Genomic DNA, 12,365 nt, shown 5'->3' on the forward strand with positions numbered 1-12,365 from the left:
GGATGGTCTCGATCTCCTGACCTCGTGATCCACCCGTCTCGGCCTCCCAAAGTGCTGGGATTACAGGCTTGAGCCACCGCGCCCGGCTGGAGCTGCTGTTCTGAGTAGTCAAAACTATAAGTGTCCATGAGAAACTGGACTACCAGCAAGAAAATTACAAACATCAGAAGAGATGCAAAAAGAGGTAAGATCAAACAGTGTGGTAGCAGAATAAAATGCTCAGTAGACTTTGGAAACACTGTATCATGTAAATAGGATTTGGGCATAAGGAAAGGAGATTTATTTAACAATGTAGGGGGCATAAAAAGCAATTTAAGAGATGAATTAGGATGCCAGCTCTGAAACCTCCAAATAGTTCTACTATGAAGGGAGATGCATTCTTGGAGAGTTGACTAATAACAGGGTTCATGCTCCTAGTTTGTGCCTACTAAATATTAATTCATTTTGATGGCAGGTTTTATTAAGAATTATTGCTTAGAGCACTTAAATATTTATGACATATTTCAGCAGAGTAATTTACATATGTAAAGCTCTGCATAAATGTAAATGATAATAATGACAGTGTTGTTGGGCTTATATTTACTCTTTCATACATGCATTTGTTCATTCATCTCTTGTCTACCAACTGAGTGGATACTCTATTCCAGGCACTCCCTTGGACATTCCTAGCTTCTGCCCTCAGGATGTGTCTTAGTTTGCTCTGGCTGATATAATGAAATACCATGGATTTGATGTTTTAAACAATAGACATTTACTTCTTACAGGCCTGGAGTCTGGGAAGTCTAAGATCCAGGTGCTGGCAGGATGAGATCATGGCAAATTCAGTGTCTGATCCTATCATGGGGATACCATGTTTGATATGGTTTGGTACTGTGTCCCCACCCAAATTTCATCTCGAATTGAAATCCCCACGTCAAGGGAGGGAACTGTAATCCCCACGTGTCGAGAAAGGGAAGTGATGGATAATGGGGGCAGTTTCTCCCATGCTGTTCTCGTGACAGTGAGTGAGTTCTCGTGAGATCTGATGGTTTTGTAAGGGACTCCTACCTTATAAAAGGGAGCTTCACGTGTAAGCTCTCTCTCCTGCTGCCTTGTGAAGAAGGTGCCTGCTTCTCCTTCTGCCATGATTGTAAGTTTCCCGATGCCTCCCCAGCCATGCAGAACTGTGGGTCAATTAAACCTCTTTCCTTTATAAATTACCCAGTCTCAGCCGGGGCGGTGGCTTACACCTGTAATCCCAGCACTCTGGGAGGTGGAGGCAGGCAAATCAACTTGAGGCCAGGAGTTTGAGACCAGCCTGGCCAACATGGTGAAACCCCATCTCTACTAAAAGTACAAAAAATTAGCCAGGCATGGTGCTGAACACCTGTAATCTCAACTACTCGGAAGTCTGAGGCATGAGAATTGCTTGAGCCTGGGAGGCGGAGGTTGGAGTGAGCCAAGATTGCACCACTGCACTCCAGTCTGGGCAATAGAGGGAAAATAAAATTTTATTTTATTTATTTATTAAAAATAAATAAAATAAATTATCCAGTCTCAGGTATTTCTTTATAGCAGAGTGAAAACGGGCTAATACAACCCTCACGACCTAATTACCTCCCAAAGGCCCCACCTCCAAATACCATCACACCAGAGATTAGGACTTCAACACATGAATTTTGGGAGGATACAAGCATTCAGTCCATAGCAAGGTGCTTAGAGTACAGAGTGGGAGACAGAGCTATGAACAGATTATGTCTAGATAGGTCTATAGTGGACACTGTGGTGCACTGCCCAGATCATTGCTTCAAGATGGAGACACTCTTCCTCCCTATGCAGACTTGTCCATTAAAGACTCACAGATTAGTCCATCCCCAGGAATTGCCCTTGGCTGAAGGGAGCTGTCTTCCCCAAGGTTAATGCCCCTTCCTGGGATGGGGGCAGTCTGCATCCAATGACTGGCCAATGACTGGCCATTGAGGGAGTACCAAGGCCAGTCTCCTTGTCTCAACTGGAGTAAACACTGAAAGGTTACCCAGTCAGCTGAGGCCTCTGCTGCAATTGCACCACAGTTTAACTCTTCCTTTACCCAGTTCTGCTTCTCTCACTCCCTTATAGGTGTTGTTCCTGAGAACACGCGCCAAAAATACCTGTCTGCATATCAATCTCCATCCCTGAGTCCATTTTACAGGAAACCCCATCTAAGACAAGATGTAGCTTAGAAAATTATTATTAGGAAAAGCTGTCGTATTCACAGGTTGCCAGAGCCTACTTTCCAAATAGAAAACAGTAGTTACCTTGGAAGAAATCTTTGGAGAAGAATCACCAGGATGGCCTCTCTACATTGTATAAATACAGGGAAGAAGACACCCATTGCCCTGGATAAAGAGGGAACAGAGTATTTGTAGTGTGAGATAACCTGGCCCTCTCAATTGTCCCGGTGTACAGAGCTGGTCTGTTGGGGAGAATGTGGATAATTCTGCGTACAGGACCAGAAGCTTCCTGGGAGGGGAGGAATGGAGACCTGGAACCCTCTCCCTTTTGAGGTTTATATAACTCCTCTGATAAATGGGGCAGTCCCAGCTGAGGTCTCCTGGTGAGAAAAGAGAAAAAGTCTCCAGAGAGGAACTCACTAGAAGCAAAGGGGAAGTCCCTGGGACTCATGTCCCAGTTGCCCTGGTGTGAAAGTGGGCTTTGGGGAAAAGAATGATCATAAGATTGCAAGTTAAAAAGCCAAAGAGGTAAAGATTTCTAACAAGACAACACTGGGATCACCTTCCCTCCAAGGACCTCTTGACCAGTGAGGAATATTAACTTGCATGACTTTCATCTCAGCAGCAGCCAAGCACATACCGGACTACAAAACCAACTTTTTTTTTTTTTTTTTTGAGACGGAATCTCACTCTGTCGCCCAGGCTGGAGTGCAGTCGCGCAGTCTCAGCACACTGCAAGCTCCGCCTCCCAGGTTCACGCCATTCTCCTGCCTCAACCTCCCGAGTAGCTGGGACAACAGGCGCCCGCCACCATGCCTGGCTAATTTTTTTTTGGTATATTTAGTAGACACGGGGTTTCACCATGTTAACCAGGATGGTCTCGATCTCCTGACCTCATGATCTGCCCACCTCAGCCTCCCCTAAAGTGCTGGGATTACAGGCGTGAGCCACCACGCCCGGCCCAAAACCAACTTTTAATACTAGCACTGTAGAGTAGTAACAGAATCAACCACAATGGAAAATATGGGCCTACTGGAAACTGGTGAGAATTTCCAGTTCTATTTCTCTCATGTGAGCCACTAGAGTTTCCACAAATTGGTGAAGGGAGGCTGTTAACAATTTATTTAACACTCAAAAGGAATGTGATTTTATTGGTACTTTAATCTGGTGAAGGGGGTCATATGGTTACAAGTAATTCCAAAACTAAGTGAATAGTACATTAGGAAGAGGAATGGCTGGGCACGGTGGTTCATGCCTATAATCCTAGCAATTTGTGATGCTGAGGGAGGTGAATTGCTTGAGGCTAGGACTTTAAGATCAGACTAGGCAACATAGCAAGACTGTGTCTCTAAAAAATATTTTTAAAAAATTAGCTGGGTATAATGGTGCACACCTATGGTCCCAGCTACTCAGGAGGCTGAGGTGGGAGGATTGCTTGGGCCCAGGAGTTGGAGGCTGCAATGAACTGTGATTGTGCCACTGCACTCCAGCCTGAGCAACACAGTGAAACCCCTTCTCAAAAAAAAAGAAAGAAAAAGGAGGCATGACTACTGCCAAGGAGGAAGTCTTCCCGGAGGATATGAACCAAGCTAAGTCCTGCAGGCTTAAGAGGAGTCCCCAGGGGGATGATGAGGTGTGGCCATTCATCAGAAGGGCATCCTAGACTTTTCAGGACCAAAGCACAGAGGTGAAAAGAAACACTGTCCCCTGTAAATAATCTACATGGATCTAGAGCCCAGGAGGCACTGTAGGCAGGATGAGATCATGAAGGCCCTAGCAGCCATCATCAGACATGTAAACTTGATTTCCATGACCCTGGAGACTGAGGCCTAAAGGATAAGTAAGGGAATGAAGAAGGCCCTGCTGGGATCGAGGTAAATCTGTCAAACTGAGTCTATTCCCACCTAAAGGAAGTAACCATCCCCCAGCTTCTGCTAGTTGTTGCCATGGAGGGGTGCAGACCCAGGGTTAGCAAATCTTCGAAATTGTCAAGAAAAGCTGGAATTCCCGATATTTATAAGACAGACCCAGATTTTTTAAGTTGGCAATTATTCCAAAAACCACTGAGGGGGCTAAACAAAACACCTTTAGTTGCAGTCAAGGGCCTCCAGCTCACCACCTCTGCTAGACTGAAGGGAGCTCTCAGGCACAGAAGTGGAAAGTTCAGATTTGCATATTAAAAGTCACTCTTGGGCAGTATGATTAGAGAGAGTAAGATACTAGAGATAGGCAGGCTGGTTAATTCAACAACAGACTTTTTGAGACCTCTGTGTGTGACAAGAGCTGGAGTCACAATAGTGAGGTTATGGAATCTCAAGCCTGGTGTGGGAGACCAACATAATGAACAGTCCCACAAATGTGTAATCACGCACTACGAGTGTACTCCAGGGAAGAAAAGAGGAAGGCCCAAATTGTGGGGAAATATGGAAAAGAACGGATTAAAGAGCTATTTTGGAAGTCTGGCAACAACTTAGATCGGGGAGAAAAGAAAGGGCATTTCAAGATCTTACCCGGGTGAGTGGGTAGATGCTGTTGTGGAAAGAAGCAGAAAAAAGAGCATGGGAAATCCTGTCATTATTTAGAGTTACATAAACAGAGGAAAATGTGGTTTAAACAGATGATGCAAAGGAATGAGTGAAGTCCTACATTTTCATCTTTGTGCTCTTATGGAGGCTTCCAAGCTGCCATATTTGTTTCTTTCTGGAGATAAACCTGCCCTGCCATCTCACAAGGCACTTGTATTAGTCAGCATTCTCCAGAGAATCAAAACCAATAGGATCTATGTTCATCTCTACATCTATATTTATTTATTTGTTATAAGGAGTTGGCCCACATGATTATGAAGGTTGATGAGTCCCCAAATCTGTAGTCAGCAAGCTGGAGACCCAGGAGAGCCAAAAGTGTGGTTTGAGTCTGAAAGCTGGCAGGCTGGAGACGCAGTTCCAGTCTGAAAACAAGAAAAAAAACCAATGTCCTATCCTGAAGACAGGCAGGAGGAGTTTTCTCTTGCTAGTGGGAGGGTCAGCCTTTTTGTTCTATTCAGACCTTTAGCTGATTGGATAACATCCATTTGTATCGGTGAGGGGGAGTCTGCTTTACTCCACCTACCAGTTCAAATGTGCATCTCAGGCCAGGCGTCGTAGCTCACTCCTATAATCCCAGCACTTCGGGAGGCCTGAGCCAGGCAGATCGCTTGAACTCAGGAGTTCAACTCCAGCCTGGTCAACATGGTGAAACCCCATCTCTACAAAAATATAAAAATTAGCCAGGTGTGGTGATGTGCACCTGTAATCCCAGCTACTCGGGAGGCGGAGGCAGGAGGAAAACTTGAACCCAGCAGGCGAAGGTTGCAATGAGCCAAGATCACACCACTGCACTCCAGTCTGGGCAACAGAGCCAGACCTTGTCTCAAAACAAACAAACAAACAAACAAGAAAAGTTAATTTCCACCCAAAACACCCTCACATACACCCCCAGAATGCTTGACCAAATGTCTGGGCCATCATCTTCTCTCTCACGGGCTACTGTCACGGTCTCCTAACTGGACATGATGCTGTCTGTGCTAGTGATTTATCTGTGATCTTCAAGATATTCTTCTTTGCTCTTCTCTGTAACCCTGGAGTTGGGATGATGCAAACTAAATCTCTCCACCTCTCAGCTACCTGGCTTCCTGTTCGGTTTTCCAATGTGAGGCATTAGAAGGAAATCAGAAAGCAGAAGGAAAGAAGGGACTTCTACCTTGTTTTCCATTTCCTGTTTTTAATTTTACTTCAGTAGCAGCACATAACTGGCCCTAGCTCCAGCTTCTGAGTATTCTCAGTACCAACCTTGCTGTGCCTCCCCTCAACCCCCAGGTGCCAGCAGCAGCCATGCCACACCCCCTCACCTGCTGGGCTGCACTCCAGGGAGGTCTGAGCACCTGCAGAGCCACGCCCCTTTGGTGGAAGCACCAGCCAGACAGCAACCCCCTCATTAGAGATCTGAGCCAGGCAGAGCTGCCCTCAGAAATCCAAGCACCAGCCCCGTGGGGCCCCTCCTCCAAGCTCCTCAGTACAGGCAACTCCACCTGTTCCCTCCTGTTCCTCAGCCTTGGGAACAAGAGCTGCTTCCTGCAGTTATTAATCCCTAGGTTACCTAGCCTCTTCCTTTTTTCTTTTACTCTTTCAGCCTTCTAATGCCTGTGAAACCAATTCTCTGTATTTACTGAAATACCTACAGTGTTTTCTGTTTCTGACTGGCCAATGGCTGATAACTCTTTTTTTTTTGAGAGGGAGTCTCGCTCTGTCGCCCAGGCTGGAGTGCAGTGGCCGGATCTCAGCTCACTGCAAGCTCCGCCTCCCGGGTTCACGCCATTCTCCTGCCTCAGCCTCCCGAGTAGCTGGGACTACAGGCACCCGTCACTTCGCCCGGCTAGTTTTTTGTATTTTTAGTAGAGACGGGGTTTCACCGTGTTAGCCAGGATGGTCTCGATCTCCTGACCTCGTGATCTGCCCGTCTCGGCCTCCCAAAGTGCTGGGATTACAGGCTTGAGCCGCTGATAACTCTTTTAATCCATTTTCCATTTAGCGAACTTTTGAAATCAATTTTCCATTTACCAGTTATCTTTTGAAAATGTGGCTCACTCCCCAGCTATACTAGTCAAGGTGCTGGGTTTCAAACAACAACTTCTGGCTAATGTTTAAACGGAGAAGGGATTTATTGAAAGCGACTAGGGAGCTCAGAGAATCAAGAGGAAGACTGGAGAACAAGGTACCAAGTAAGGCTGTCACAGCAAAGCTCCCAGGACGGCTTGCTATGCCACTGATACCATACTGCAGGAGACATATGGGCAGTCAGGTGTCAGTGGACATTGGTTGCCTTACGCTGGACTCTGCTGCCACAGCACACTCATTCCTGGGCGCTCCTGACCCCACCACAGCCACCCTATTAATTTCTAACTGACCTTATGTCTTGGAAGATGATCTCACGATTCAAAGTCCCACGTAGGAGCATCTGATTGACATTGTAAGTGCCAGGGGAAGGGGAGAGAAACCATCTTTTCTATTCAATTCTAAGTTGTGGCTTCAATAATGGAACTGATGCCTGATGTGCCGTAAGTTTTGTGATTCCCAAAAATAAGAAGGGCTTTTCAATACCCAGGGTGATGATGATCCAGTATGTTGTCTAAAACAATCCAATAGCTTCCCCTCTCACTTAGAGTAAAAGTCCCAGAACTGGCCTTGATGTCTGGTATGATCTGTCACCACCTAACTTTCTGACCTCATCTCAGGCCAATCTTCCATGCTCCTATTTCTGTCACATGGGGTTTCTGTCTGTCCCTTGAGCATCCCATGCTCACTCTGACCCCAGGGAATCACTGTTCCCTCATTCTGGAAGATCCTTCTTGCTTCCAAGCATCGCTCAGATACCTTCTCCTCAGTGAAACCTTCCTAAGGAAGCCTCTAGCACATTCCCCTTCTCTTTGTAGCACGTTTGCTGTGTTGATTTGTTTTCCTTTTCTTGTGTATTGATTTGTTAATTAGCTGCCTCCCCTGCCTGGAATGCCAAGTCTGTGATGTCTATTCATTGCTGCTGCGTCCCAGCACCTGGAAGAGTGGCTGGCTCTAGGCAGGTGCTTACTGTTTGTTGAATGAACAGACAGCTAGATGGCTCAATTCTGTTTATTAAAGAGTCCTACTTGATAAAAGAAAAGCAAGACAATTTTATAATGAAAACAATGGCAAATTAGATTCCATTTTTTAAATAGATGCTTTTTAAAATAATTAACTTTAGCACACATCCATGACATTTCTTTTGGAGGTTTCACTAAGGAGTTAGGGCTTTAAGGTGGACCCTAATGAGGCTGTTTTAATCTTCGGGAGAGACTATGGTTTCCTTCTCATGGCCACCAGCTAGCAGTCCTCCATTTTATAAATTAAAGCAGAAGGTAAGGTTTAGGTAAGGAAAGCCACAAAGCATACCACATTCATACTGAGTATGAGTTTAATTTTTTAAATTTTTTTGGCTTTTTGTAGTTTGAGTTTTTTTGAGACCGAGTCCAGGCTGCAGTGGAGTGGGGTGATCTTGGCTCACTGCAACCTCCACCTCCCAGATTCAAGCGATTCTCCCACCTCAGCCTTCTGAGTAGCTGGGATTACAGGCATGTGCCACCACGCCTGGCTACTTTGTTTATTTTTTAGTAGAGACAGGGTTTCGCTGTGTTGGCTAGGCTGGTCTCGAACTCCTGACCTCAGGTGATCTGCCTGCCTTGGCCTCCCAAAAAGCTGGGATTACAGGCATGAGCACACTACACCTGGCCTGAAGTCTTATTAGCTGTGTGTTGTTGGCTCTGCCACTGCTAGCTGTGTGACCTTGGGCAAGCCACATAACCTCTCTTTGCTTCAATTTCCCATTTGCAAAATGGGAATAATAACCACATGTACACATAGGGCTGTTATGAGGACCGAATGAGTCAGTATATAGAAACCACAAGAAAAGTGTCTAGCATATAGTTACCTTTGATAAAGTATAAGTAGTATAAGCATAAGCCAGTATTATGGTTTGGATCATATTTGTATGTTGATAAGAGCAACTTCAACAAGATAAAAGTTTATATATCTTTCAGGGGCCAGATGCAGTGGCTCACGCCTGTAATCCCAGCACTTTGGAGGCAGAGGCGGGCAGATCACCTGAGGTCAGGAGTTAGAGACCAGCCTGGTCAACATGGTGAAACCCCATCTCTATTAAAAATATAAAATTAGCAGGGCGTGGTGGCAAGTACCTGTAATCCCAGCTACTTGGGAGGCTGAGGCAGGAGAATCGCTTGAACCCAGGAGGCAGAGGTTGCAGTGAGCCAAGATCAAGCCATTGCACTCCACCCTGGGCAAAAAAGTGAACCTCTGTCTCAAAAAAATAAATAAATAAATAAAGTTTATATATCTTTCAAATAAAAGAAGTCAGAGCTAGGCAGCCCAGGGCTGGTATAGCAGCTCCTTGGTCACTGGGGGCGGAAGCGCCGTCTTCCTCCACCCCTCCACCACCACTGAATACATGCTTTATATCCTCAAAGTTCAAGATGGCTGCCAAAGCTCACATATGCATTGTAAGCACCAGAAAGCAGGATGGGAGAAAGGTAAACAAGGACATACCTCACAGCCACATCAATACCCTGTAAGAAACCTTCCCACGGGGCCCTGGATAGTTCTTTTATTTGCATCTCTTTGGCTACAACTTAGTCGCATGGCCACACATAGCTGCCAGGGCTACTGGAAAATGTATTTTCACTGGATGTGTACACTGCAAATAAAGCTGGAATTCCATTACAAAAGAAGAAAGGAAAAATGGATATGGGCCTTTTGCAGTTATTTAACATCTCCAAATTTTAGTTTTTTCCTTTTAAAGTGGGAACAATAGTACATGCCTCATACAGCTGTCTGGAAGATTACATGAAGAAAGCTTAAAAACTGCTAGCACAGCCATGACACACACTAAGTAAATATTAGCTGTTATCACAAGAAGGAAAAAATGTATCTCTGCATGCTTTTAAAAATAAGATACACAAAACCAAATGGAACAAAAAGAAGAAAAAATATTCCCGCACAAAATACTGAGTAACTTCAGAGAGAAACCTACTCTATTCTGTGGGATTTTTCTACCTTTTTGTTGCTTTGGCCTTCTTTATCTCAACTGATTCTCAGCTGACGAAGTTCCAGTTTTAAATATCATATCACCCCACTTTGCTGCTTACAAAGGGCCACTGTGTCTGGGTGGGCCACCTCAAACTCACTGTTCTGGATCTTTCCAGTCTCGCCCACCACCAACTGCTGTCCAACTGTGCCCAGTGTTCTCACCCAGTGGTTCATAAACCCGGCTGACCTTAAGACTCACTTATCTGAAGAGTTCTGTAAAAATACAGACTCCAAGTTCCCACCCCAGGAATCAGCCCGAAACATTCCCCTACAACCGCTTCAGCTGTTTCAGACTGGCTTGGAGTTTTCTTGGACTAAGTAACTCAGCAACTTGAATGTTTATAGAGTACAGACAAATATATCTTGTAACACAAACTAAGTGTTACCAGGAGCCAGGCACTGATCTAAAGCACTTTACATGGACTAACTCGTTTAAGTTCTATTATTCCCCTTTATATAGATTAGGAAACCAAGGCACAGAGAGGATAAGCGACTTGCTCAAGGTCACACAGCAAATGGGGAGCTGAGATTTAAGCCTCAGCCTGTACACTTCACCTGTACGCTCTACCACCCTCCAGTCTATATTAAACAGTTAAGGCACTCCAATACAAATTACAAAAAAAATTTAACAGACTTCCTCCTAGCATTTATTAAATAAACTGACAAATATTCTTATATCAATTGATATTATTCTTATGATTATTTGTTTTCCCAAGAACTTGTGGCACAGACAAGTCTGTTATAAAAGTATTTCAGGCAGTCATCAAAATGGTGTTAAAATTATATTTTTATGTGTGCATAGGTACACAATGATGCTCTTTATGTAAAGAAATACATCTGCACAAACATATATACACATATATACTGTACATGCCCATAGACAGTCTCAGGGGAAACAGAGAAGTGTGACAGTTAATTCCAGGAGGTAACATTTTGGCGGATATTTCTTTCCCTCTTTAAATTTATCTGAAATAAACATTTGAATTTTGTGCCTTTTCCACTCCCAACACTGCTGGGCCTTCAGGCCTCTGTTGAGCAGGGGATGCGGGTCTCTGTTCCACAGGATGGGGTTTGTTGTTAAAGTGGTTAAGAATAAGGCCTACTTTAAGAGACATCAAGTGAAATTTAGAAGACAACGAGAGGGTAAAACTGATTACTATGCTCAGAAACACTTGGTGATACAGAATAAAAATAAATACAACACACCCAAATACAGGATGATAGTTTGTGTAACAGAGATATCATTTGTCAGATTATTTATGCCTGTATAGAAGGGGATGTGACAGTCTGCAGCATATGCACATGAACTGCCAAAATATGGTGTGAAGGTTGGCCTGACAAATGATGCTGCAGCATATTGTACTAGCCTGCTGTTGGCCTGCAGGCTTCTCAATAGGTTTGGCATGGACAAGATCTATGAAGGCCAAGTGGAGGTGACTGAAGATGAATACAATGTGGAAAGCATTGATGGTCAGCCACGCGCCTTTACCTGCTATTTGGATGCAGGCCTTGCCAGAACTACCACTGGCAATAAAGTTTTTGGCACCCTGAAGGGAGCTGTGGATGGAGGCTTGTCTGTCCCTCACAGTACCAAATGATTCCCTGGTTATGATTCTGAAAGCAAGGAATTTAATGCAGAAATACACGGGAAGTACATCACGGGCCAGAGTGTTGCAGTACATGTGCTACTTAATGGAGGAAGATGAAGATGCTTACAAGAAACAGTTCTCTCAATACATAAAGAACAGTGTAACTTCAGACATGATAGAGAAGATGTATAAGAAAGGTCATGCTGCTATATGAAAGAATCCAGTCTATGAGAAGAACCCCAAGAAAGAAGTTAAAAAGAAGAGGTGTGGCTAGGTGCGGTGGCTCACGCCTGTAATCCCAGCACTTTGGGGAGCTGAGGTGGGTGGATCACCTGAGGTCACGAGTTCGAGACCAGCCTGGCCAACATTCTGAAACCCCATCTCTACTAAAAAAATTAAAAATTAGCCAGGCATGGTGTCAGGCGCCTGTAATCCCAGCTACTCGGGAGGCTGAGGCAGGAGAGTTGCTTGAACCTGGGAGGTGGAGGTTACAGTAAGCCAAGACCATGCCATTGCACTCCAGCCTGGGAACAAAAGCTAAACTCCGTCTCAAAAAAAAAGAAGAGGTGGAACCATCCCAAAATGTCCCTTGCTTGGGAGAAAGATTGGGTAGCTCAAAAGAAGGTAAGCTTCCTCAGAGCTCAGGAGTGGACTGCTGAGAGCTAAATCAAACAACTTTCTGTGAGGATTTTTCAGATAAACACAATAAACTTATTGACAGCAAAAAATAAAAACAAAAACAACACCCCCAAATTTGAATTTTGTTTAATAAAAAATTCCTAAATTAAAAAAATAAGATGTTGTATGTATTTTGAAGCAAAAGGTTTGTGAAATAATAAATAATGCCTGTCTGTTTTCTTGGAGAGCCTTGCAAACCCTTCATTTAAAATTTCTCCACCCTGGCTAACATGGTGAAA

The 12,365-nt window shown here is 44.5% G+C and overlaps 1 pseudogene; it reads left to right on the forward strand.

Annotated features, from left to right (window-relative positions):
- Nucleotides 1-10,923: 10,923 nt before the first annotated feature.
- On the forward strand, nucleotides 10,924-12,114 carry LOC105504072 (annotated as a pseudogene).
- Nucleotides 12,115-12,365: the final 251 nt, after the last annotated feature.

Source organism: Colobus angolensis, unplaced genomic scaffold (genome assembly GCF_000951035.1).
Source record: "Colobus angolensis palliatus isolate OR3802 unplaced genomic scaffold, Cang.pa_1.0 Scaffold121, whole genome shotgun sequence".
NCBI lineage: Eukaryota > Metazoa > Chordata > Mammalia > Primates > Cercopithecidae > Colobus > Colobus angolensis.